The sequence below is a fragment of the Cricetulus griseus genome (assembly GCF_003668045.3).
Source record: "Cricetulus griseus strain 17A/GY chromosome 1 unlocalized genomic scaffold, alternate assembly CriGri-PICRH-1.0 chr1_1, whole genome shotgun sequence".
Classification (NCBI taxonomy): domain Eukaryota; kingdom Metazoa; phylum Chordata; class Mammalia; order Rodentia; family Cricetidae; genus Cricetulus; species Cricetulus griseus.
In genome coordinates this window covers 212,312,028-212,336,843 of record NW_023276807.1, presented here as the reverse complement: position 1 = coordinate 212,336,843, position 24,816 = coordinate 212,312,028, and the positions used below count along the sequence as shown (strand labels likewise).

General features: G+C 44.5%; 1 pseudogene; it reads left to right on the top strand.

The window, feature by feature from the left end:
- Positions 1-24,816, top strand: part of LOC113832717 — a 111,468-nt pseudogene that overhangs the window by 8,153 nt on the left and 78,499 nt on the right.

Below are 24,816 nucleotides of genomic sequence, written 5' to 3'. Positions count from 1 at the left end.
TGCACACTGTAATTTCTGTATTGGGAGATGGATGCAAGAAGATCAGAATTTAAGGATAACCTGGACTATACAAGAGACTGTTTCAACCCCCCCCACACACACACCACACACACACACACACACCCCCACACACACCCCACACACACACCCCACACACACCCTACACACAAACAACTATGATAAAGCTGAATGTCCTTCCCCAAAGAGAAACTCCGGGCCCAGGAGGCTTCTCTAGGGTCATTGTGTTAACATTCCTAAAGTGTTTACTTTTAATTTTGTGTTAACTATCTGGGGTAATTTTGTAAGAGGTGATAACATTCATCCCCAAACCCAATTATAGAAAAAATTAGCATGAAAAACATGAGAAAACACAAATTTATGCCAATTCCAGCGCAAAAATATCAGCAAGCCCCCCAGTGCTTTGTGAAACAGGGGGGCTTGCTGTCATCAAGCTACCATCGTGCCATAGATGAAAGGCTGGCTACCATGTACCCCAGTAAAATAAAAGACAGTCAAAAAGGACATAAAATATCATTATTTATATGGATTATATATTAAAGTAATAGTTTAAAACATTGGGCTAAATCAAATATATACTTTTTTCTAAAGAGAAGATTGTCCTCTAAAACTGGCCTGAAGTTATGACCCAACAGCCAGTGGGCTCCTAACCCTCAGGCCAGCCCTGCATAGTTCACTCCTCTCTAGTACTGTGAATACAGACTTTCATCTCAGAGAATCAAGAAGAAATGTACAAACAAGGGTTGTGAAGCTACCTTGAGGGAGAATTCAACCCACCTGAACGTTTGTTGACAGTACAGATTTTCATCCCCAGACCCCCTAAATCAGACTCTGCAAGGCAGGCCCAGGAATGTCAAGCGAAGGCCAGTGTGCAGCTGCAATTGCACTGGCCAAGTCACCAACAAACTCCCTGGAAATCTCTGGAGAACAGGTTCTTCTTGCCTCCTGGCTACCCATGTGACCTGAGATGAGGCTGACTTAGGAAGACCTCCCTCCCTCCCTCCCTCCCTCCCTCCCTCCCTCCCTCCCTCCCTCCCTCCCTTCCGTCTGGGGGCTCAGACCCAGGGTCTTGTGATGCTAGGCAAGTGCCCCTCTACTGAGTCACACCTGGCACTAGCAAGTCCTCTCTTGGACTGATTCAAGTCTGTCTCCTGAAGTCACACTGGATTCTGAATGTCACTTTGGTGATGTCCATCAGATCTTCTCTGGTCCTTGCCACCATTTCTTAAGGAACAAGTCTCAGAGCTCTGCTGTGTAATTTTTATCATGGGCTGTGCTTTTGAGGAAGTGGCATTTTCTGTGAGGAGGAAACAGGGACAGCTAACTGATGACAGCAAACGATGCCCCTTAGAACCATCTTCTAATCAAGTTCAACTAGGAAAAAAATGCACCCAGCTGGAGCCGAGTCAAAGCATCACTGTCATAGATGTGGAGACCTGACATTTTAACATAGGGAGAAGGGAGGAAAGTAAAGGATTTTTATAGATCACCATGGGGTCTGGAAGCCAGAGTCTTTGCACCTTACTGAGAAAATGATTTGGACAGAAAGTTCATCTCTCACAAAGGTTAACAAGAGTTAACCTTTGAAAATGGAACCAATAATTAACAGGACACTAGAAATTGAGAAGACTTTTTATGGTGATGTGAGAAAACAAAGCCACCTGAGCTGGGCGGGTTGCCAAGCATCAGGACCACTGTCATCATGCTTAAGATAACAACATTCCCTTGAAGATGCTTGGTCCCGGTGGAATACTCTCCACAGCTGAGTGACCTGCACCTTGGTGACACTTTGGGCAGGTGTCTAATCCTTTCAGACAGATGGGTTTAATTCATTTAATTCAATTTCCCCCAATTCTTTGTATGTTCTGCAGTTCTTTACATGTCTGCAAATTCATCACCCCTCTCTCTGAAGTACTTAGTACTTAGATTAATGGATCTGTGTTTTCCCATTTACAATTCACTAAAACCTGCAAGTTTCCAGGTTGATATATATATATATATATATATATATATATATATAGAGAGAGAGAGAGAGAGAGAGAGAGAGAGAGAGAGAGAGAGTACAAAACAACTATGGACATTCAAAATATACAAAGAGGGTCTTAGATCATATTACCAAACATTTTATTAGTTAACTTTGATAATACTGGGTGTGATGGGTCATCTTTAGTCTCAGGCCCTAGGACTCAGTGGCAGGCAGATCTCTGTGAGTTTGAGACTAACCAGAACAACATGGAAGACCTTATCTCAAACAAACAAGTAAACAAACAAGATGAAAAAAACCACCTGAACAACAACAACAACAACACTTAGTTCGCTTTGGCCCAAGTGCAGCTTTTCTTCGTGCCTACCTAGAGTGGATATTATAGAAGGTGTGTGCTGTGGTTTGAATAAGAAGTGCCCTCCATAGACTCATATGCCAGGGGCATAGTTATCAGCCAAGTGACACTATTTGGAATGTTCTGGAAACATTAGGAGGGACCTAGCTAGAGAAAATAGGTCACTAGGAGCTGGTCTTGGGGAGTACCTTGTCCCAGCATTCTTCTTATCTTCCTGTCTCTGCCACACATTCCTGCTACCTAGATGCCCTGCTCAAGCCCAACAGCCATGGACTCTCTGAAACTATGAGCCAGAATAAAACTTTCTTCTTTTAAATATTCTGTTGAATATTTTGGTCATAGCCACAATACAACTAGTGTGGTATATTGGTTCCTTTTCTATTGTCTGATAAAGTAGCATGACCAAGGCAACTTATAAATAAAGAATTTAATTGAGCTTACAGTTCCAGAGGGTTAACATTTGTGATCACAGAGTGAAAACATGTTATCTAAAAGAACAGCCAAGAATTTATGTCCTGAATCACAAGTAGGAGGCAGAGGGAGTTAATAGAGAATGACACAATTCTTAAAACCCCAAAGCCCACCCCCAGTGACTTCCTCCAACAAGGACATGCACCCTAATCCTTCCCAAAAAGTTTCACCAACTGGGGAACAAGTCTGCAAGCATATGAGCCTATGGGGACCGATCTCCTTTAAACTACCACACTTTACTAACAGTATCAGAATTGCTACAGTGGCTCTGATCATTGGCAAACCTCACTGCCTTCTATACTATAGTAATCATTTGTGATCACCCCTTTGTCAGATGCAAATTATAGATTATTGGAGTCAGAAGAGACATCAAAGTTCAAGAGTTTGTGTCCAGTTTTATCATCTAGCATCTAATTGATCTTCACCTTCATCCTTCGTAGATGTAGCTAAAATGTGGTTCACAGGATTAGTTATGTGTAGAGCCCTAATCTCTGGTTTCTTTGCACCTATCTTAGTACATTTTTCATTGCTGTGGTGATATTTTGTTTATGATCTAACAAATAAAGCTTGCCTGAAGATCAGAGTGCAAAGCTAATCACACTAGTTAGCCATAGAGGTCAGGCACTTGGGAGACAGAGGCAGATGGATCTTTGTTAGTTTAAGGTCAAGAGCTACATGAAATTGATCCAGTCTAAAAGAGAAACAGAGCTCACACAAATGTGATTCCAGCACTTGGGATCACACACCTTCAACCCCAGTACTAAGGAGGTGGAGACAGAAAGGGATATGGCTGGGCAGAGAGAGGAGACAGGAGCTCATGGAAGTCTGAGTAGTTAGTCTGAGGCAACAGTCTGAGGATGTAGTTTGAGATTTTGTAGAGAGAGCATCCAGTTTGAGGATTCATTGGGATGGATGCAGTCTAGGCAGTCTATAAAGTCTGAGGCAGTCAGTTTGAGCATTCAGTCTGAGGTTGTGAAGAAAGGATCACCCTTTCAGTCTGAGGTAGAGGTAAGAGCTAGTGGCTGACTGCTTTGTTTCTCTGATCTTTCAGCTTCAAGCAGCCCCTCCCCCCATATCTGATTCTGGGTTTTTATTATTAAGACCTATTAGAACTCATGCAGCACATTGCAGTAACAAAATGCCTGCAACCGACACAAACAAAAGTGATTTGCGTAGTTCACATTTTGCAAGGACTGGCTTCTCCTCAGCTGGGTGAGGGCTTTATAGAGGACAGTGGAGGGGACGATGCTGCAGAGCAGGATCTTGCTCTTTTATATCAACCCCTTTGAGAACTAACCAGGTCCCATGAGAGCTATCTCATTTTTTCCCTCCCAAACGAGAAGCCCTCCAAGGCTATTTATAGACCCTGTTTCTTAAAGGTTCATCCACCCCAATCATCACCAAAAGGAGGACCAATCTTCTCACACATGAACTTGTGGGGAGACACACTCAAGCCATGTGTAAAACATAGCACCCCCAGTAATGATGATGATGATAATGATAGCCACCATTTTACTGAGCATATACTACTGTACCCCAACACCATTCTAGGGACTTTGTGTATATTGTCTTTGATACATAAAAAAGAGAGCAGGTGCTTACACTACAGAACCCAGAATTCAGGTCTTCCAAGTCAGCTCTATCCTCTCCATTGCCTCCTAAAATTCCCTTCACTTTAAAGAATGCCATAAATATGTTTCTATTATGAATAAGCAGGCAGAAAGGGGGAGGGCTATCAGCAAGAACTCAAAATAGGTGGCCAACATTCCCAAGCAGCCCTCCTTACAGATGAATTGACTAAATGGGCTTCTTTTCATGAGCTCAGGTCTGTACTTCTGCAGGTGAATTCTTCTCTGGGAGGAGATAATATCACCACCCAGTAGTCAAGATCTGTTGGGAGTTCGGCATCTCTCTTACTGTCAAGTTTTACCTGAGATCCTAAAACCAAGTCTCAGCAAGAAAGAGACATTGAGGAAGAGAGAGCCTGGAAGAAGTTGCCCCAGAATTGCTTACTTATTTATTTACTTATTCCTGCAGTGCTGGAGGTTGAACCCAAGCATCATGCACACCAGGCGAGCATTTCACCACTGAGCTGTATCTGAGCTGCATCTTCAATCTCCAAAGCTTTTAAAAATGGCTTTACTGAGGTGTAGTTATGTACCGTAAACTACCCATTTTAAGTATTCAATGCAATGAATCTTGTTGTGAAACATTAGTTGAAGATGTGTTGCATTCATTTGTGCTGTGGAAAATTTGTTTAATGATGCAAAGATGTGTTGCATTCTTTTATGTTGCATTTGTTTAACTCTGTGAAACTGTGTTACTTTGCCTGTCTAAAACACCTGATTGGTCTAATAAAGAGCTGAGTGGCCAATAGGAGGGCAGGAGAGAGAAATATTCGGGGCTGCCAGGCAGGCAGAAAGAATAAATAGAAGAGAAGAGAGGAGGAATGAAGAAGGAGAAAGAGGAGAACACCAGGGACCAGCCACACAGTCAGCTATGGAGTAAGAAGAAAAAAAAAAAGGAATATAGAAAAGAGAAAGGTAAAATCCCAGAGGCAAAAGGTAGATAGAATAATTTAAGAAAAGCTGGCTAGAAACAAGTCAAGCTAAGGCGGGGCATTCACAACTATGAATAAGCCTTGGTACATTTATTTGGGAGCTGCATGGAGGGCCCCCCAAGAGCAAAGAGTAAACAAACAAACCAACCAAATACAGAATCTTAGCATATTTAAATAGTTACACATGATTATATGTCATGAGCATTTATCTGCAAGGAATTTGCTCAGTATTTGACTGAAAATGTCTTTATTTTGCCCAAATTTGTGTGTGTATGTTTGTGATATATGTATGTAAGGTGTGTGTGTATATGTATATAAATGTTTATTATGTGTATACACACACACACACACACACACACGTGTATGTGGCATATGTGTGTACATGTTTGTGTGGTGTATGTGTGTATGTATTTGTGTGTCTGTATGTGTATGCATGTGTATCCATTTGCACATGCACACAAAGACCAGAGGTCTATATCCTTAGCCATTCTCTACCTTATTTTTCAAGGCAGGGTCTCTCCCTGAACCTGGAGCTCATCTTTAGACTGACTGGTTAATGGGCTCCAGGAATTCATCTGTCTGCCCTGTACTGGAGTTGCAGATGCAAACTATAGTGCCTGGTGCTCACCCAGGACCTTGCTGACTAAGCCATCTCCCTGGCCCTGACATTTGTTTGTTTGTTTATTTATTACTTATTTGCTCAGACTGGCCTAGAACTTGCTATGAAGCTGAGGGTGACTTTGAACTACTGATCCTCCTACTCCTGCCTCCCAAGTGCTAAGAATACAAGTGTGCACTACCATGTCTCACCTCCACTCAATGTTTTAAACTTCCTTTTCTCTTTGTGCTTCAAGAAGTGACCCCCCCCCATCCCATGTAGGTCAGGTTGTCCTCAAACTGACCATCCTGTCCCCAGACCCTTGTGTTGTAATTACAAGGCCTGACATGTTTTCAAGTTCACAGTCCTCAAGCCAATGGCTCATTAGCCCCAGAACTGTATTTTCAGAGTTGCAACTTAACACCCATATTTCTCCACCTAGAATCTGTCTCTTTGTTCCTTCCTTCCATCCCTTCCTGCAACCCTTCTAGCATACCTAATGGTTGGTTACAAGTGCTTGCCCAGTAGACTAGGTATCAGGCTTCTGTGGTCTCATTTCTGTTTATTTGTTTTTCCCTGTCTAGAAATTTTTTAGGTTCCAATGATTTGGAAGTGTGCATGGATAGAGACTCTGAATTGCATTAACTTCTGATAGTAAGTCACTGACAGGTTCTTTTAAGCCCATGTTTAGGTGTTATTCAGGTTTTGGCAGGCCTAGGCCTCAGGATGTGGCTCTGACTCCTCAGACACCGTCCTTCTAGTTCTTCAGGAGGAGCCTGTCATGTTTGCTGAACTCTAAGGGGACCTTGAAGTTGCTACCCTCGAGGCTGCTGCTGTCTGCAAGGCTCCCTGCCTTGGCACGTGGACTAGCGCACACACCACAAATAAAAATAATAAAAATAAATTTTAAGAAAATAATATGCCCCCCCCAAAAATTGTTGGCTGGGCACAGGACTTACATAATTACACTCATGCTTCACATACACACACACCTCATGTGAACACATACACTCACTCACACACACACACACACCTCATGTGAACACATACACTCACTCACACACACACACAAACACACACACACACACTCACACACATACACACCATCACCACCACCACCACCCACCATCACCAGCACCTGTTAAAGTAGCCAAGGACCTGATTTTGTCTTTTCCTTGTAGTCATCCTGCTTTCTGGAATCCTCTTTAATTTCCATTTACAGGGCAGCTCTGAACTTAGCCGCTTCTTTCCCACAGTGTCACTGCTGTTTCTTTCTGTTCAACTATTGTGACATGTTTTACTACTGCAAGAAACTTTGCAGGGACTATTTTATATATAAACCAGAGTAAATCTCTAGAAGGTGAACAAGTATTCGACAGAAAGGGACTTCTAAATATCATAATATCAGCTGGGTGTTGTGATACAGGCAGGTTACCTAGCCACTTGGAGGTGGAGGCAGAAAGATTGCTGTGAGTGTAAGGTCAGCCAGAATTTATTTCCCAACAGAACTCTGTTTACACACAAACTCTTTAGTACAAACTGGCAAAAACCATTTCATGAAGTACAAGAATGCTGGGTAGTAAACAATGAGATTGCTTGAACAGATAATTTCTATTCTGTTTTTCCAGCTGCTGACATTAAGTTTATTGGGGTTAGTTAGTACCTGTCTGTCAGAACATATGAGGTCACATTGCACAAACATGCCTGTCTTGGGACCAGGGATGTTGGCTGTTGGATCTGAGTCACGCACGCTTCCTGCCCAGGTGTGTCTTAAGCCGCCTTAGAATTTCCTTCCTGTGTTCACCCTTTTGCAGCTCCCTTTCCATGTCATGTTTACCTCTGCAGTGAAAAGTTGTGAGGGCTGATGAGGAAATGAGACGAGTTTGCTTTTAAAGAGACATGTGATGCCCTTTCAGATGGATGGACTGGAAGGACTGCCTTTTTGTTTTGTGGTGAAAGGGCAAGGCCAGAGGGTGAACACTTGGCTGAACTGGGATCCAGAGAAATGATATTAAGTTCTTAGCAGCTTCTTCTTCTTCTTCTTCTTCTTCTTCTTCTTCTTCTTCTTCTTCTTCTTCTTCTTCTTCTTCTTCTTCTTCTTCTTCTTCTTCTTCTCCTTCTCCTTCTCCTTCTCCTTCTCCTTCTCCTTCTCCTTCTCCTTCTTCTTCTTCTTCTCCTTCTTCTCCTCCTCCTCCTCCTCTTCCTCCTCCTCTTCGTCCTGCTCCTCCTGTTTCTCTTAAATTTAAGTGTGTGTGTGTGAGTGTGTGTGTGTGTGTGTGTGTGTGTGTGTGTGTGTGTGTGTGTGTGTACACAGCTTGTGGGAATCGGTTCTCTGCTTCCACCAGCTAGGTTCTAGAGATCAACTCAGGTCATCAGCTTGGTAGCAAGTGCCTTTACCTACTGGGCCATCTTAAAGGCCTTTTCTTTTTTCTTTTTCCTTTTTTTGAGACAAAGTCTTTGTAGCCCAGGCTGGTCTTAAATTCTCCACGAAGCTGCCTTCAACTTCTGATTGCTAGGATTACAGGCACATACCACAGTATCAATTCACTCATAATTGGGGATCCAAACCAGGGTTTCACGATTGCTAGGCAAATCTGGTTTATAATTGTTGCATATTGTTTGTTTTCTATTTATCCATGCTGTTTATACTTCTTTTTGGTCCTCTATTATTTTGGAATTTTCATGTTTTTAACTTATCATTCCATCATACTCAAGTAACTGTCTAGTCATGTTTTTTTTTTTTTCTATTCTTCCAGTGTTGGGCCAGTGGGCAAAGTGCTTGCTAACCAAGCCTGATGATGTGAGGGTTTCTTTAAAATTTTTCCTTTAAGATTTTTAAAATTTCATTTCATGTGAATGAATGTTTTGCCTGCATGGATGTACATATGTGGAGGTCAGAAGATGTCAGGTTCCCTGGAACTGGAGTTATGAGTGGTTGTGAGTCACCATGTTGGTGCTGGGAACTAAACCCAGGTCTTCTGTAAGAGCCACAAGTGATCTCAACCACTGAACTATTTCTCCAGCCACTCTACATGGGTTTCAACCCTGGAAACCTTAGAAGGCTTGACTCCACAGAGCTGCCTTCTGACCCTGCATGTGCCCACACACCACACACATATACAATAATTATTATTATTATTAACTAACTTTTAAAAAATCAAACAAAAACTCTAACTTCTGACATTGGCCATGTACTAATTGTTATATTATCATCATCATGCATTTTAATTTCATATGATTCAAGTTTATGACATGATTAGTGTGATAAACCAGTAGGGTGTATTCACATGTACATATGTATTCATTTTGTTTCTTGGCTTCAGTTGATTGTATGAATTATTTAAAAATAACGCCAAGTTTCCATGTGAAAATGCAATGGAAATTGTTTTTTTATATTATTCTAAAATTGTTTTTTGTATTATTCTAATACGCCCCACTCTCTCTAGTGTTTCACTTTTCCGAATCGGCTCGATCGGCAGTCCTATAAGCGCAGCAGTGCAGGAAATTTCAAACCATGCTTGACCTCAGTATTTCTGAGGCTGTATCAGAATTCACGGAAAAAGCAAAGCCGTTTCCCCACTTTTGAGATTTGCACACTGAGTCCCAATAAAGACGGGTCTTAGTGTTCCTTACTTTTATCATTGCTGTGACGAAATGTCTGATGCTTTAGGAAAGGAAGGTTTTTTCTTTTTTGTCCAGAGTTGAGATGGACGAGGTGGATCATGGTGGGAAGGCGTGGTTTCACAGTTCAGGAGGCGGCCACAGTTCAGGTCTGGCCACAGTTCATGGGGCGGAGTACTCCATGGCTTTCCCTTTTTTATACAGCCCTGGACCCAGCCCACGGGACAGTGTGAGTCATCCCTCCTAAGGTAAACCTCATTGGAAATGTCCTCATAGGCATGTCCACAGGTGTGTCTCCCAGGTAACTCTAAATCCAGCCCATTGGTGAAGACTTGGCCACCACGGTCCTATTCAGTGTTTTATGATGAAGGCTTAATCTCAGAACTAATTCCTGACACATCCCCTTGAAAGCTTGCCAGCTTTGGAGAGACAGAGCATTCCACGGATGACTGAAATATTTTGTATACTAACTAACTAACTAACTAACTAACTAACTAACTAACTAACTCACATACAGTGAAGCTGTGCATATGCTTCTGAGAATTATTTCTGGGCTTGAACTCAACGCCTCATACCGGGCACATGTGTTTTGGCTGACACTTAAATCTGCCCAGTCCAGATGTGGACCATTCTCTTCCTGCATAAAGTCCACGCAGGCCCTTTGCAGCGAACTTGCCTTCTCTGACATCTGGCCCACCAAGTGCTCACCCAGCATGTCAGGAGAGACGAGTGTTGCCAGCTGTGGAACTTTGTGCAAATGGAGTCATCTATGAGAACTCTCCAGTCTGGCTGGGTTTTTTGTTCTCATTGTACTGTGTCTGAGAGTCACACCCATGATTATGCAATCAGAAGTCTTTTTTTTTTTTTTTTTTTTAAATCAGTGAATGGTGAGTGGTTTTCACTGGGTGTCTATGCCAGGTTTTCCAATCACCTGTTAATGGACAATGGACTTGTGGGAAGTATTACTTGAAAGTTTTGACTTTTAGGAATGAAGCCTCTGTGAATATTTGCATGCAAGTCTTATTGTGAGAAATGTGTTTTTATTTCTATGCCTAAACGTGCAATCCATGAGTCATATTTTTGTTAGTCAGCTTCTGTTACTGTAATAAAACACTTGAGGTATGCAATTTACAGGTTTCTGAGGTTTTTGCCTGTGACAATACAGTGCATTATTTAGGAGACTGGCAGAAAAACTACTTACCTTAAAGTATCTCGTGCGCAAAAAGAGAAGGAAAGGGGGCCACAGTCTCAACATCTCCCCAAGGGCTCATCCACGGTGATCTAACTTCTTTCATAGGCTCCACCTCTCGTGGGTTCTGCCTTTTACAGCAGAGCTGTTGTCAACAGCCAGATTTCAGCACATGGGCTTGGGGTACTGTTAAGTTTAAATTATGTTGATATTGTAAGTCTACCTGTAACTTCACAAGAAATAACCAGCCAATATGCTGGGCTACTCTGGATCCTGTCCCCAATGTATGAATTCAGTTCTTTGTCAGTACTTAATATAGCTGGTCTTTTCAATTTTGATCTTCTCCATAGGTGAGAGGATATCTTAATGTGGTTTCATTTTTAAAACAAATCTTTAAGTTAATATAGTTTTAGTTAAGCTTTTCTAGGCCAGTGAGATGGCTCAGTAGGTAAAAGTGTCTATTACCAAACCCGATGACCTGGGTTTGATCCCTGGGAATCACATGGTAGAAAGACAGGACTGACTCTTACAACTTCTCCTCTGACCTCAACACATGCACCCCGACCTATGCACACACATGCAAAAGTGAAATATTATAACAAATTGTTCTTAGCCATCCATGTATCTCTATCCATGAAGTTCCGGTTTTAGAACTTCAGGACAGAATCTCCCTATGCAGTCCATGCTAGCTTTGAAATTGTAAGTCCTCCTCCTGTTTTAGCCTCCAAAGTGATGGGATTACAGGTGTGTGCCACTGTGTCCAGCTTCTGGATTTTGATTTTAAATTGATTGCTTGTTATTGCAGACTCACAGTGCCCTCTGTGAGTGTTGGGTAGAAGTCCTTTAGAAGATAATGGGCACTGAAACACCCTTCTAACTTGGGGCAAGTCTGCATCTTATCTCCAACTGCTTCACAAGTACCAAGATAGAAAAGTGTAAGAACTCACATGAGGATGGGAGTTCACTTGGGGAGGCAAAAAGGGTGGACCAGATAAAACATGAACCAGGAATCTAGCTTTTCCCCTATAACCAAACCCAGCCAAGTGGAGAAGGCTAGAATTGCCACCCTCAGCACACACTGTCCTGAAGTTTTGTCAGCAACCACAGTCCTGAGTTCTGGGTATGGGCCATTTTTCTTTGTAAACAAAACAAAGAAAAAACAAGTTCACGGGTGGGGAGACGGCTCAGTCAGTAAGTGCTTTCTGTCCAAGCATGAAGAGGGACATGAGTTAGATTTTCAACACCCACATGGTGGGGAGGTAGAGACAGGAAGATCTCTGGGGCTGGCTGGGCAGTCAGTCTAGCCAAACAGTGGGCTTCAGATCCAGGGAGAGACTGTCTCAAAAATTAAAGTGGAGAAGTAACTGAGTTATACATCTGAGGTCAGTCACTGACCTCCGTATGCACACATATGAGTGCATACATGAAATGTGTACACACACACCTCTATGCAACCTCAGGGATCCTCTTTCTTCTCCCCTGCCCCTTTTTTGCAAATAGGTCTCATACTGTCGCAGGATAGCCTGGAACTCACTGGATGACTTAAAATGCATGGCAAATACTCTGCACCTCCCAAGGACTGAGATTCTGAGATTCCAGTCATGATGAGGCCCACACCTGAAGTCAAGGATGGTTCTCGCATTTTAGATTCCAGAACTTTGCCCTGAAATTCCAGCAGAAAAACTCTCTCCAGAAAAGTGACGATAGTGTGGCCTAAGAAATCACAACCAAAAGACACAATAAAAACAGACCCAAAGGCTCCCCTAGGAAAGCTTCGCTGGCTACTTCCCAGAGTGCCAGTCAGTTCCTGGGCTAGGCTGCTTCTCCTGAATGAAAATCCCCACATCAGCTGCTTTGTGTCCTTGCCTGTCCCTGCATCAGCAGCTGCTTTTTGTCCTTGCCTGTCATTTGGATCTTTAGGCTGACCTGGCTCATGGCCTTTCCACACATTTTGCTATAAATTAAGCACACATGGGGTCTGGAAATGAGCACTTTACTGAAACAATGGGTTTGCACAGAAGGCTGGGGTGTGGCTCAATAGTAGAGTGCTTGCCTCTCGTGGGCAAGACCTGGGTTCCATCTCTACCATAAGAAAAAAAAAAAGTAATAGTAACGGATTTGAGAAAAGTCGGCTGTTCTAGCTTGAATCCCAGACCTGGGCACTAGCTGATCCCAGGCATCAGTGAGTTTTTATTGCCATGTATTTCAGTTGTGCTTTCTTAGGCTATAGCACATCAACTTTCCTGGAGAGAAGCTTTCCTGTTGTAAGTGCAGAGTAAATGTAAATGGTCTGTGGCGAAGGGGATTTATGACAGAGACAGGTGTCTATCACTCGAAACTGATGCTTTCTGCTACAGCTCTGGTGTGCTTTGTCCTCACCAAAATGAGGCTCAGTCCCAAGGGCGGCAGCCTTTTTGGGGCACATGGGATCAGGAGGGTTCCACTCTATCGAGGTGATTAAGGAGTTAGTTATTAGGAGTGAGTCAGTTATTATGAGAGCAAGCCTGGCACACTCCCTCCCCTCTCTCAGAGGAAGGCTCTTCCACAGACACTCCTGGTGTGTTACACCATGTCCAAAGTCACCTTCACCAGACCTCCAGGAACTGTTTCTTCTCTATAATTTACCCAGCCCCAATTGTTTTGTTATCACACTGAGTAAGAAGTAAGCCTCTTTGTCTTGTGCTTCCCCAAGAGTGAGGAGCATGATCATTGTAGTTTCCTAATGTTTTCTCCCATCTGAATCACCATTCAGCCCTTGTTACCCATATCCCACCGGCCTAGACATGTTTTGTAAATGGTCAAGACCGTGTCTGCCGGGACTAGTCACCTTTATGGCTGCCTCATGGACCTCCCTGGAGAGGAAGACAAGAACTAGGCTGCAAGGTGTTGAAGGAAGACATTCTTACCCAACCTTGTTTGTTTGGGAGAAGCAAACAAGAAACCTTGGAGTTTGTGTTTGTGCCAACTTTCAATTAATGCCTGTAGTCAAGCCCAAACCAAACATCCGCTGTCTGGTCTGCTGGCCCCATGCTCAACGCTCCGCACTCCACTCATTTCAGTTGCCTGCCCAAGACAGCTCCACAGAGCAAAAGGAGCCCATGGGCAGACCCCCACCAGCTGGAAGGGCCAAACTTGTGAGTCCTTTGCAGCATGATTCGGGGATACCAGCAGTCCCCCCTTGGTGCACTGAAGGCTGTAGAACTCTGCTGGTCTTCAGGCAAAACACACACTGAGAAACAGGGCTGGTACTGTTAGCCCTTGTGCAGTATGGGGAACAGCCAGAGCCTAGGTGGCTTTCCTGTTTCGAGCACTGAGCTAGGTGTAGACATACATAGCTATGTAAGTCAGGCTACCCTCAAACTCATCATCCTCTCATCAGGGACCGAGTCTTGGGATTACAGGCATGAGCCAGCACTCCTGGCTTCTGTAGGACTCTCAATCTGACTGTTATATTGGGGGTAACTTGAAGGCCATTCATGGCCTCTCAGCCTGAGCTTATACATACTGAGGTGCACAAGGAGGGAGAGGCCTGGAGGACAGGTCTCGGCTGACATTTCAAATACTGGTTTGATATCTGGATGAGATTCTGAGTGGAGAGCACCACGAAGGAGGTGACTCAGTAGGAGGGGAGAAGACCTTATGTTGGGAGGAGTCATGGTGAAGCAGGATTTCCAGGGTTTCTGGGTCTTTCCTCTTCACTCACAAGGAGCTGAGTGTGGAGATATGTCCCTCTCTTCTTCCTGCTTATTGCTTCCCATCTTCGAGCTCAAGGCTGTTAGGAACAGACTGGGACTGTGCTCAGCAAGTGGAACACACTACTGAGACCTAGGGTGTTGGGGTGTGGTGTGGTGTGTGTGTGTGTGTGTGTGTGTGTGTGTGTGTGTGTGTGTGTGTGTACAGTCCTGATGCCCAGAGGGCTCAGCTCTGCAGGGAGCTTGTGCTCAGCACAGATCCCAGGGTGAGCTGGTTTCCCTGAGGGCACCCATGTGCTGCTGAGATCCCATCAGGGGAAATGGTTTTAAGGGTCAGAGGAGAGACTTCAGCTTCCAGTCAGACAGAATGGTTCTAGATCCTGGGAGATATGGGATTTCTTCTGTGGCCTGTTTCTAAGGTATGGATTTGGTAATAATTTTGGCGTTTTGGATCTGTCTCTTCAGTCCTCCAACAATGCAGATGAATGAGCATTTTGAACTAAAATAATAAAAAACAGAGACTTTCGAGCACCAGCATGACAACCACAAGAAATTCTACACCAAGCCTCCTATGACAGATGCAGGCAGCATTCAAGTGTACTCAAGGCACTGTGTGCAGCTACCTCAAGACTCTGTGCAAGACATAAGACAGAAACTGATCTCATGTTTTACCTGGGGTTCTATCCTCATGATAGCTCACCTAGGCAAATGTTGCAACATTTGCACAATTCTAAAAGCCTGGGCATTTTGGATAAAGGATAGCCTGGACTGTGTGGAATGTCCTGGAGGGAACCTCTGTCTGCTAAAACCTACTGTAGTAAATTCATTTGCTTGGGTGACTGAAGATAAAGACATAAGTGAAACGCATTCTCCTTGGAAAAGAACAGCCATTAATTTTTTGCATATATATATTTATCTAAATTAGAAACAATCTTGTTTTACCAGCCATTATTTTTTAAAAAATTTAAATTGCATTCATGTGTGTGTGTGTGTGTGTGTGTGTGTGTGTGTGTGTGTGTGTGTAGGTCAGAGGACAACTTAAAGGAGTCAATTCTCTCCTTGTACCCAGGACTGAAATCAGGTTATCTGACTTGGTGACCAGCACCTTTATTGGCCGAACATTCTCATTGGTGCAGAGCAGCCATTTATAACATGGCAACACCTCTCTGTAGCAGCAGAGGCCCAACAGTGCTGGCCAGGATCACCACACGTCCAAATGACCCCTTAGTTACGTGGCCAGGGACTTGGCAGACAATATTCCCAGGCCATCTCCTGGGGATTAACCATATCTTTTGCACCTCATTTAGTCACCACTAAGATCAATTTCTCTCATTGCTCCCTGTTTCCAAAAATTTGACACAGCATGTTCTGTGGTTGCATCAGCTGTGTGGTCACCAGGTCTGATGAAGACATTGTGTCACCTGGGCGAACGTCATGTGGCACAGACGGTGTGGTTGCCGACTCTGGACAGTTCAGATTGCCTCCAGGATGTCTCCCAACGTACACACTGTGACTTCTCAACTTCTGCTGGATTTCCTGTGAAAAAGTCTTCACCCCAGTTGCCACCCCAGCCAGCGATCATAAAGGTTCCTAGCCTGGGTTATTGCAGTATCACTGTTACTATCTCTAGACTGCCTTACCTACTCTGTCTCAGGCCCAGGGACAGTCCACTTTTGTTCTTCAAGGTGCCAACAGACTGCTCCGTGCACATGCTGGCACAGTCCCAGCCTTTCCCCTCTACCTTCCATCCCTCCTGATAACCTCAAATCCCTGCTGCAGCCTTCCATCTGACTTGGATGGCTGAAACACCCCACAGGTGAGCTTGACCCCAACCTATGAGATGTCCCCTTGCATTTACCAGTCCAACACCCAACTCAAACACTCGCCAGCTCTTCAGCTCCATCCTTCATCTTCCAGACAGAATTTGTACCCTCCTCCCCAGGTCCCTATCCCTCCTACAATCCCTGGTGTCTTGCCAGAATAGAGGTAACTTATCCACCCTTAGGCTGTAAGCCACTGAAAGTTGGGGATCTGGTCCTTGAGTCCCTCACAAAGCATGTGCTGTGAAGCAGATGTGTTGACAGCAAGCTGTGTGGATTGGGCTGCCCTGAGCTGTTCCGGTTGGTACAGTCGGATTGTGGAGAGAGGCTGGGATATAGGCCACCTTAATGTTTTTAATCTCTCTTTTAAAAAACATAAATTTATTCATGTATTTATGGAGAGTGTGAGGGGGGCAGACTGAGGATCACCTTAGGAACAACACCTGAGGTGTCTTCTGACCTCTGTGTGCATATTACGTATGCATGCACATGTCCCCCACATGTATCTGTACACACATGAACACATGCACATACACAAACCTTGGTTTTTCTTATTTCTTGATTATCTCATCTTTACACACTGGAGTTCTCTAATGGAAGAATTCACAATGTTTCACCAAATAAAACTTACTTTGTTTAAGGGTTTGAGCTTAAAGACACTCATCCACACACACAGGAGCCCAGTTTACACCAGTGAGGGGGTGGGAAGCCACCCACAGTATTTTTGAGACCTCTAGGTTATTCTGCTTTGCAGCAAAACTCTAAGACCTTCATGACCCCAGGCTGATGGCAGACACTTGACTGGGAGCATCTGGTGGCAACAGCAGTGTGAACAGCTACACCCCATCCCAGGCTCCCTCTTCTTTGGAGCCAGTGAATCTACAAGTGAGACGAAGACCCCAGAAGCTAGTAGTTGATGACCAACAGGTACAGGGTGGGACTCTGAGAACTTGGTGTGGTAAAGAAGGGCTTTGGGAGGCAGACTGGCTTGCGTAGGACACAAGTGTCACCACTACCACCTTAGAGTCTGAGTGTGACCCATCTGATCTAGTCATCCCTTTCTGTGCAGTGAGGTTCCTCCTGTCTGGACTAGGAAACAACAAGACATCCATTGTGGTGAGATTTCTTCTCTGTCCATTGTGGGTAATGGAAGTAGGAGGTAGCATGATTTCAGGAACTGTTCCAGGCAATAGGTACTCCGGAGTCAGCAGTCAGAGTGCCTGGAGGATCTCCTAGACAGCCAGCCTGAAAGACTGTAAATAAAGGGAAATGCAAAGCCACCAGGAAGTCAGCATGTCACATGACCAAGCAGTGGTGAAAGTGAGTAAGCTTCAGAAAGCCCTGGCTGGAACAGGCCAGGAACTGAGCTGCACCCTTTCTAAGAGTTCTACTCTGTGACCAGTGTCCTTTGGGAGCCCTCCACAGATGGGAAGGATGTAGAACACACACCATCGAGCTTGTTAAGATTTCATAGTTCATGCAGCTGGGGTGGCAGCTGAGCCCAGCTCCATGTACCTCTGTAACGGATGAGCCCATCGGTACCAGCTTGCTTCCTCCTGCAATTGTCGGAGCAGAGAGGGAAGTGTTAGTTCATTCAAGTTTCTAGAAGGGAGGTGAGCCTTGACAGACTAATTGCAGGCCTTGAGAGGAAGATGATTTGTTGAAGACAGACAGTGATGGAGGGGATGGTGTCTGATTCATTTGTGGCTGGATCCCAGTGTCTGTGTATCATTTGTAAACATCCACACAGTGCTGGATGACTTGAGGGAAAGGGACTCCATGGGACTTGGAAAGCAGTATTGAAGAACCACAAGCTGCTCTTTGCAGGTGAGGATTCTAGTTCAGAAGATGCTGGGCTCTGATTGCAATTGGAGAACACCCCACCCCAGTGGGTGTCAGGGTGCAGCGGGTATGTTCTATAGGTGTCTTGGCTCCATTGTGGGGGGATGCAGAACAGTAATCTGTTACATTAGCTAGCATGTGAAATAGACTACTTGGTTTGTGGCAGACCAAGATGGAGCAGAGGGGGACAGAGTGGGTAGAGAGACACAGAAGAACCAAAGGCTTTGTCTTATTTGTTGGCATGTCCTCAGTTTGGAGAGGCATACAGAAGCATCCAGTGCACATCTCTGCACTGCACTTAACCCAGAACATGGAAGAGAGCAAGCTGTGACCAGAAGTCACACATCATAGTGATACTTCATTCACTTAAAGAGCCAAGTGCACCCAGAAAGCAGAAGATACACAAATAATTGTTCATAACAGCATAATTCATGATAACTAAAAAATGGCAACAACTCAACAGACAAATGCATCAATTCAGTATGGTAGTCCATATGAGAGAATATTATTCAACTCCCCAAAAGCAACAAAACCCTGATATATGGGACAACCTGACTGAACCGTATGAGAAAGAAGCCAGACATTAGAGCCAGATACATGCTGCCTGAATCCATTTATATGAAATCTCCAGAGTAATAAATATATAGAGAGATGAAATAGCGTAGAAGTTTCCAGGAGCTATGAATGTATAAATGATATGTGTATGGTTTTTGTGTTTTCAGAGTGATGAAAAAAATACCCTGATAGACAATTGTGATGCTCAAACAACTCAATGAACTATTGACCGTAAAAAAGGTTTTATGGTGAGTGATTGGCTATCTCAATAAGGCTGTTACTAAAATACAAGAATGAGGCTAGCCTGTAGCTGTGTAGGAGAGTGTTTGTCTAGCATGTGCAAGGCTGTGAGTTCAGTCCCCAGGACCACCAGACAACAAAAACAAAGCCAGGGATAATGGTGAACTCCTGCAATAGCACTCCAGAGGTAAAGGGATAAGGATTGCAAACGCGAAGCCAGCTTGGGATATAAACAATAATAACATGATTGTGGTTCAGAGGCTGTAAAATGACTCTCTTTGTCCTTTTCTGTCACATCCAAGGCTTCCAGTCAACCCTCCTAATTCTGCGGGTTGCTATGGCTTCTGCTGGGCACTAGCCAACAGAGAAGGGGTCAGGGCCGTGTGTGGTACCTGGCCTCAATCCTGCCTGAAGGCTTTAGGCTATCCCTACTCCCTCGAGGCAGAAGCGTTTACTCCTGATGTTCTGGGGGTCACTGTCCAACCATTCACGGTGTGGCTACAGCCAGTGAATCAGTTATCTGCTCCCTCTGTTGGGTCAGGGGAATGACAACTAGGACTCTAGGCTAAAACAGCAGGACCAGAGCCTGCAGCTCACTCCAGCACCACCCAAATGATGCCCAGGTCAGCGCTGTTGGAGTTGGCCCTGGGAACACATTCCCACAGGGAAGAAAGACAGTAGTGTCCTGACTTGAGCAGGGCAGTGCGTCACGGCCAATGAGATCTCAGCAGGGAGGTAGCAGGAACATACTGAGGGACAGTGAGCCATCTGGGTCTCAGTCAAACACAAAGGGAATGAAACAGACACTAGGCTCCATTGTTTGTATGTGGGGGAAATGCTCACAAGTTCCCTCCAGCTAACTTGTTATTCTCTATGTGGCCTTTTTTCCATCAAAAATTAAATACACAGGTTTCAGAATGGGAACTTTATACTCACTCCACTCTTCTTTGCAGATAGTCAATATCCGTGATGCCCCGGAGCCAGATAGGGCCATTTTCTTCATCCACAGGTACAGTAGGTACCTTAGTCTCTTCTGTTGCCATAGCAAAATGCTTGAGGCTAGGTAGTGCTTAAGGAAAGGAGGTCAGAGTAGTTCACACATCCTGAGTAGGCTAACAGAGCATAGCACTGGCCTCCACTCTACTGTGATGAGAGCTCTTTCCCTGCACGGTGGTGGGGCACAGGGCATCATGGTGATAGTCTATTTGGAAAGGAAAGAGCACATGCTAAGGATAGAAGCTAGAGGGGCCAGGCTTGGCCTTTTTATTTACACCCTGGGCTCTGTGGTTAATTCCAGCTGAGGGACCCATTCACTAGGCTCAACCTTTTAGCCATGCCCTCCACCTCACTGAGGACTCAGCCTCCAACACACAAAGCTGTGGGGGGACAACATGGCACAGGTGAGGATGGGAAATAAAGCTTTCAACACTTTCCAAAGTAGGACTGTAAACATAAGTAGTCTCCCAAGGGCCTCCTGCTGACACTCTCCTGTGACATCCAAGTAGACCCAAAAACATCTCTACCTACCCCCAGTCAGGTGTTTGGGATGGCCTTAATGGCCCCCGACCTTGGTCTTGGGATCAGAGCTAGTAATAGGCTTCTTTGGAAACCAAGGCTACTGTGGTACCTCAGGCCCAGCTGTAGTGGATTTTAACGAAATCAAGCACCTTCCACAGACATTCATTTTCCCTGGTGCTAAGGAGGCCCAGCATCCTCATCTGACCATGACAGCTGATGGGGCTTTTCAGCGAAGGCCCACTGTGCAGGTCACAGCAGCTCTGGAATGCTGTCCAGCCATGAGCAGGGTGCCAGGGGCATTGAGATAGTGTTCAGGTGCTCTTTATGCCGGTGGCAGCAATCCATCATGTCAGGTTCAAAGAGTAATCTGGATTCATACTTTGGAACTAAATATTTTTTTAAAAAAGCAAAGAATGAGTGATGAGGCTGGTCTCAGTTCTTTGAGGGCTCTGCTAAAATAAAAAGGACTGCTTGAGGAGAGGGAGGGAGAAGTGACTGGACAGCGAGCCTGTCCTGTGCTGTTGTGATGGATGCACCTTATCCAGCATGCCAACACCAACAGCTGTGATGTGACATCATCAGTGGACACTAATAGACAGTCAGGCCACAATCTCAGTTCACCCACCCTGGCAAATGTACACCAATAACATAAAGGATGTTTAGAAACATGGCAGCCAGAGGAGAAGGTGGAGAGCTGCAAGCTCAGCTAAATTTTTCTATAAACCTGGAAAGGTTCCTTTTTAAAAAGTCGGCTAAAAACAGCACTTGGACACTTCTGGGTCCCAACCTCTTCCTTTCTGGGCTAAGGGAATGCTGGTGTTGAGAGGTACAAACGTTTTGAATTGGGAAGCAATATGGAGAGAAAATGGCCAGTGGACCCAGTTCTAATCCAGTTCTGCGAAGGACATAAGAAAATCTGAGATTGTATTTATCCCATTTGGTGGCACTTGGTTTTTTGAGAGGGGGGCATAAACTAGGGTTATCAACAACAGCAGTAGTCCTTGGCAAGGGGCACCAGGGCAAATTTTTAATGATTAGCTTCGTAGAGTGGAGGGTTTTAGTAAACTGTAGGGCTAAGAAGACAGGTGATGTCTACAGTACCAGTGATTAGGATGCCAGAGTTTGGGGAATTTTTGTTCTGGTAATGATGGGTCCTTGGCCAGGCCCCAGGAAGAAGAACTGTGTCTCAAACACTGACTCAGCTGGTTCCTCGAGGTTTGCCTCCCTGTAGCTGGTAGGCTGCCTGTGTTCGATGAGGGATGGAAACGTACAAATCTCAGGTCCCTCTTGAAAGTTCCCAGGCTGGAATAAGAGCCCAGAAGGCTGTGTTTTAAGCAACAGGGAAATCACTGTTTTGCACACTGAATCTGAGGATGCCTGGAGTGTTGTTTCCAGCTGCTCAATGCAGAAGGAATTTGTGAGAGAGGCAGGAGTCTCTGGCTGCTGCATGGTAATTAGAAGCCCTTGGGGGAATGCAAGGTTGTTTCATGATCTGAACCTGCTGTCATTTCACATGAAGGTGGAAAGATGCTGGGTGCCTTCTTCATGACCCCGGGAAAACAGACGAAATGACATGCATTAACATCTGGCTGGGTTCATTAGAGGAACTGAGGGAGACACACTCAGGGCTGGGCCAAATTCCACAAAGTCATGTGCAAAAGAGAATTCGGTCCGTCTGCATACCTCCCTCAGGAGTGAGCTTCACCTGCAAACCCCACTGTCTCTAATGCTTCAAACCAAGGCAGATGGAAGGATGCTGCACTGCACACACCTGAAGCCTGTGAGGTTTCAGAAATCAATCACTCTGATGGTTTTTCATAAAAGGCTGACATGAGCACTGAAATGAACTCATAAAGGAGTCCACTGATAAGGCAGGTGGGGAGTAGGGGAGTGGGGGAGGGGGAGAGGGAGAGTCGGGGGAGCCGCAACTCATTATGCACCGCCTAGTTCTGGTGTGTGCTGGCTAGTTTTTTTTTTTTTTTTCAGTTTAAATAGGTATTATTTTCTTTTTTGTGTAATTTATTTATTCTTTTAAATTTCATTTTACCTTCCAACCACAGTTCTCCCTCTCACCCCGCCCCCCACGTGGGCTGGCCAGTGTTTTATCAACTTGACACAGGCTATTATAGTCATCAGAGAGGAGGGGGCCTCAGTTGAGAAAATGCCTCCATAAGATCTGGTCTTAGGTTAGCACATGGGGCATTTTCTTAGTGATTGATGTGGGAGGGCCCGGCCCGTTGAGAGTGATGCCATCCCTGGGCTGGTGGCCCTGGGTTCTGTAAGAAATCAGGTTGAGCAAGTCATGAGGAGCAAGCCAGTAAGCAGCCCCCCTCCATGGCCTCTGCATCAGCTCCTGCCTCCAGTTCCTACACTGCTTGAGTTCCTGTCCTGGCTTCCTTCAGTGATGAACAGTGATGTGGAAGTGTAAGCAGAATAAACCCTTTCCTAGTTGCTTTGGCCATGGGACTTCATCACAGCAATGGTCACCCCAACTAAGACAAAGGTGTGTGGGTTTGTTTACTTAAATGTTTAGTGGGCACCAACTTTGTTCTAGACATGTGTAGGACACCAAGGACAGCAACAGGCTGGCTTTTTAAAGAAAAGAGACAGAAGAATAATAGATACTTATATGGTAAGTGCTCTGAAGAAAACCGATCAAGACTTACATAGACATGTGCTGAGACCAAGTGGTGACAGCCATTCCCTTTGGGAAGGTGATATCTGAGGTGACACAAAGAACCAGCTCTCAGAAGATCTAGGCTAGAGCTGGCAGTGAGTGCAAAAGCCCTGGGACATATTTGAGGAACAGAAAGAAGGGCAAGGATATCACTCTGAGGAAGAAAGAAACGTGACAGAAGCCTGGAGAAGCAAAGACTCAGGATTGTGTTTCAAGCATAAAGCAAATCCAAAGCTTTAAATAAAATAAAATATTTGTAGGAACATTCTGCTAATTATTCACCAGAGGGAGATGCACAAGAGTGGTTATTGTCGTAAACTATGAAATACAGTGTATATTATATTGATAATATAGAATACTATATAATTACTCCCCTCCATCTGCATAGGGAATAGCCTGTAAGAGAGACTCTGGGTAGACTCACAGAGGGACAAGTTAGAGAAATCCTGAGGATGTGGACTTGGATGTCAGTGCTGGAAAAAGACAGACTCAGGCAAGTGAGAGAAAATGGCAGGACTTGCTAGGAGCAGGTCCTTGAGAAACAGTGAACACCAAGAGCAGTTGAGAGGCCAAGAACGGCTGAGTAGTGCAGTATCTGTGAGCTGAGAAAGACTGAAGTAGATGGAAAAGAACTGTTTACACAAGTTCTTACCATGGTCAAACCTGTTGTAGGGTACCCACTAGAGAAGACTGCTCGGACATGGGTTTAAGCCAATAGAAAATCTCTATTAGTTGCCAGCAATAATGTTGGGTGTTCAGGATCCCAGCGTATTGTTGGGCCTTTCTCAGGGTGAGCTCTTAAGTACAAAAACCACATCCTGGGTTGACATACTTTAGTTAACAATAACAGTTAGAACAGGAGGAGAACTACAGAAGCCAAAAAGCCAGGTTAGTACACTTAGCCAGAACTACAGACTTTGATGGATGATGCCTTTGTTTTTTGTTTTGGCAGGTGGTTCTGTCTATGTGCTAAGTTTTATGGCCTGCATGGTACTTCAATCTTGGAGTCACCTGTGTGAAGGTCTGGGGCCCTGTTACAGATACTGATGTTTGGAACACAGGGCTGAGACTGAAGATGTACGTATGAAAACAACTGGAAGACAGATGATGACACATGCAGAGGCTGTCTTTGCCTTTTAACTGGCAGATTTAGTCCACTTTTATTTATCGCCACTGCTAATGTATTTATTTGTTTTTATACCTTCTTATTTGAGCTTTAAACACAAATCTCCATTCTCTACACCTGTTCATGTCAATGTAATAATTATACATTGTTTATCTTTTCACAACTGGCTTCTTTCACTTATGGTAATATTTCCAAGACTTGCAGCCAGCATCAGTGCTGTGTTCCTTTTGATGGCTGAGTGATATTCTTGTATCATATTTTATGATACAAGAATCCAGGGCTGGAGAGATGTTTCAGTGGTTAAGAGCACTGATGGCTCTTCCAGAGGACCGGGGTTCAATTCCCAGCACTCAAATGGCAGTTCACAACTGTCATGGGACCCGACACCCATGCATATAAAATAAAAATAAATAAATTAAAAACTAACCATCCCATTTGAAAAGATTAATTTAAAAAAGAATCTGTATAAATGGTCCTGTCATATTTTATATGGTCACTCTTCAGGCAATAGGCATTTGATGATGCTGTTCAGAAAAATCTCTTAAGTAGA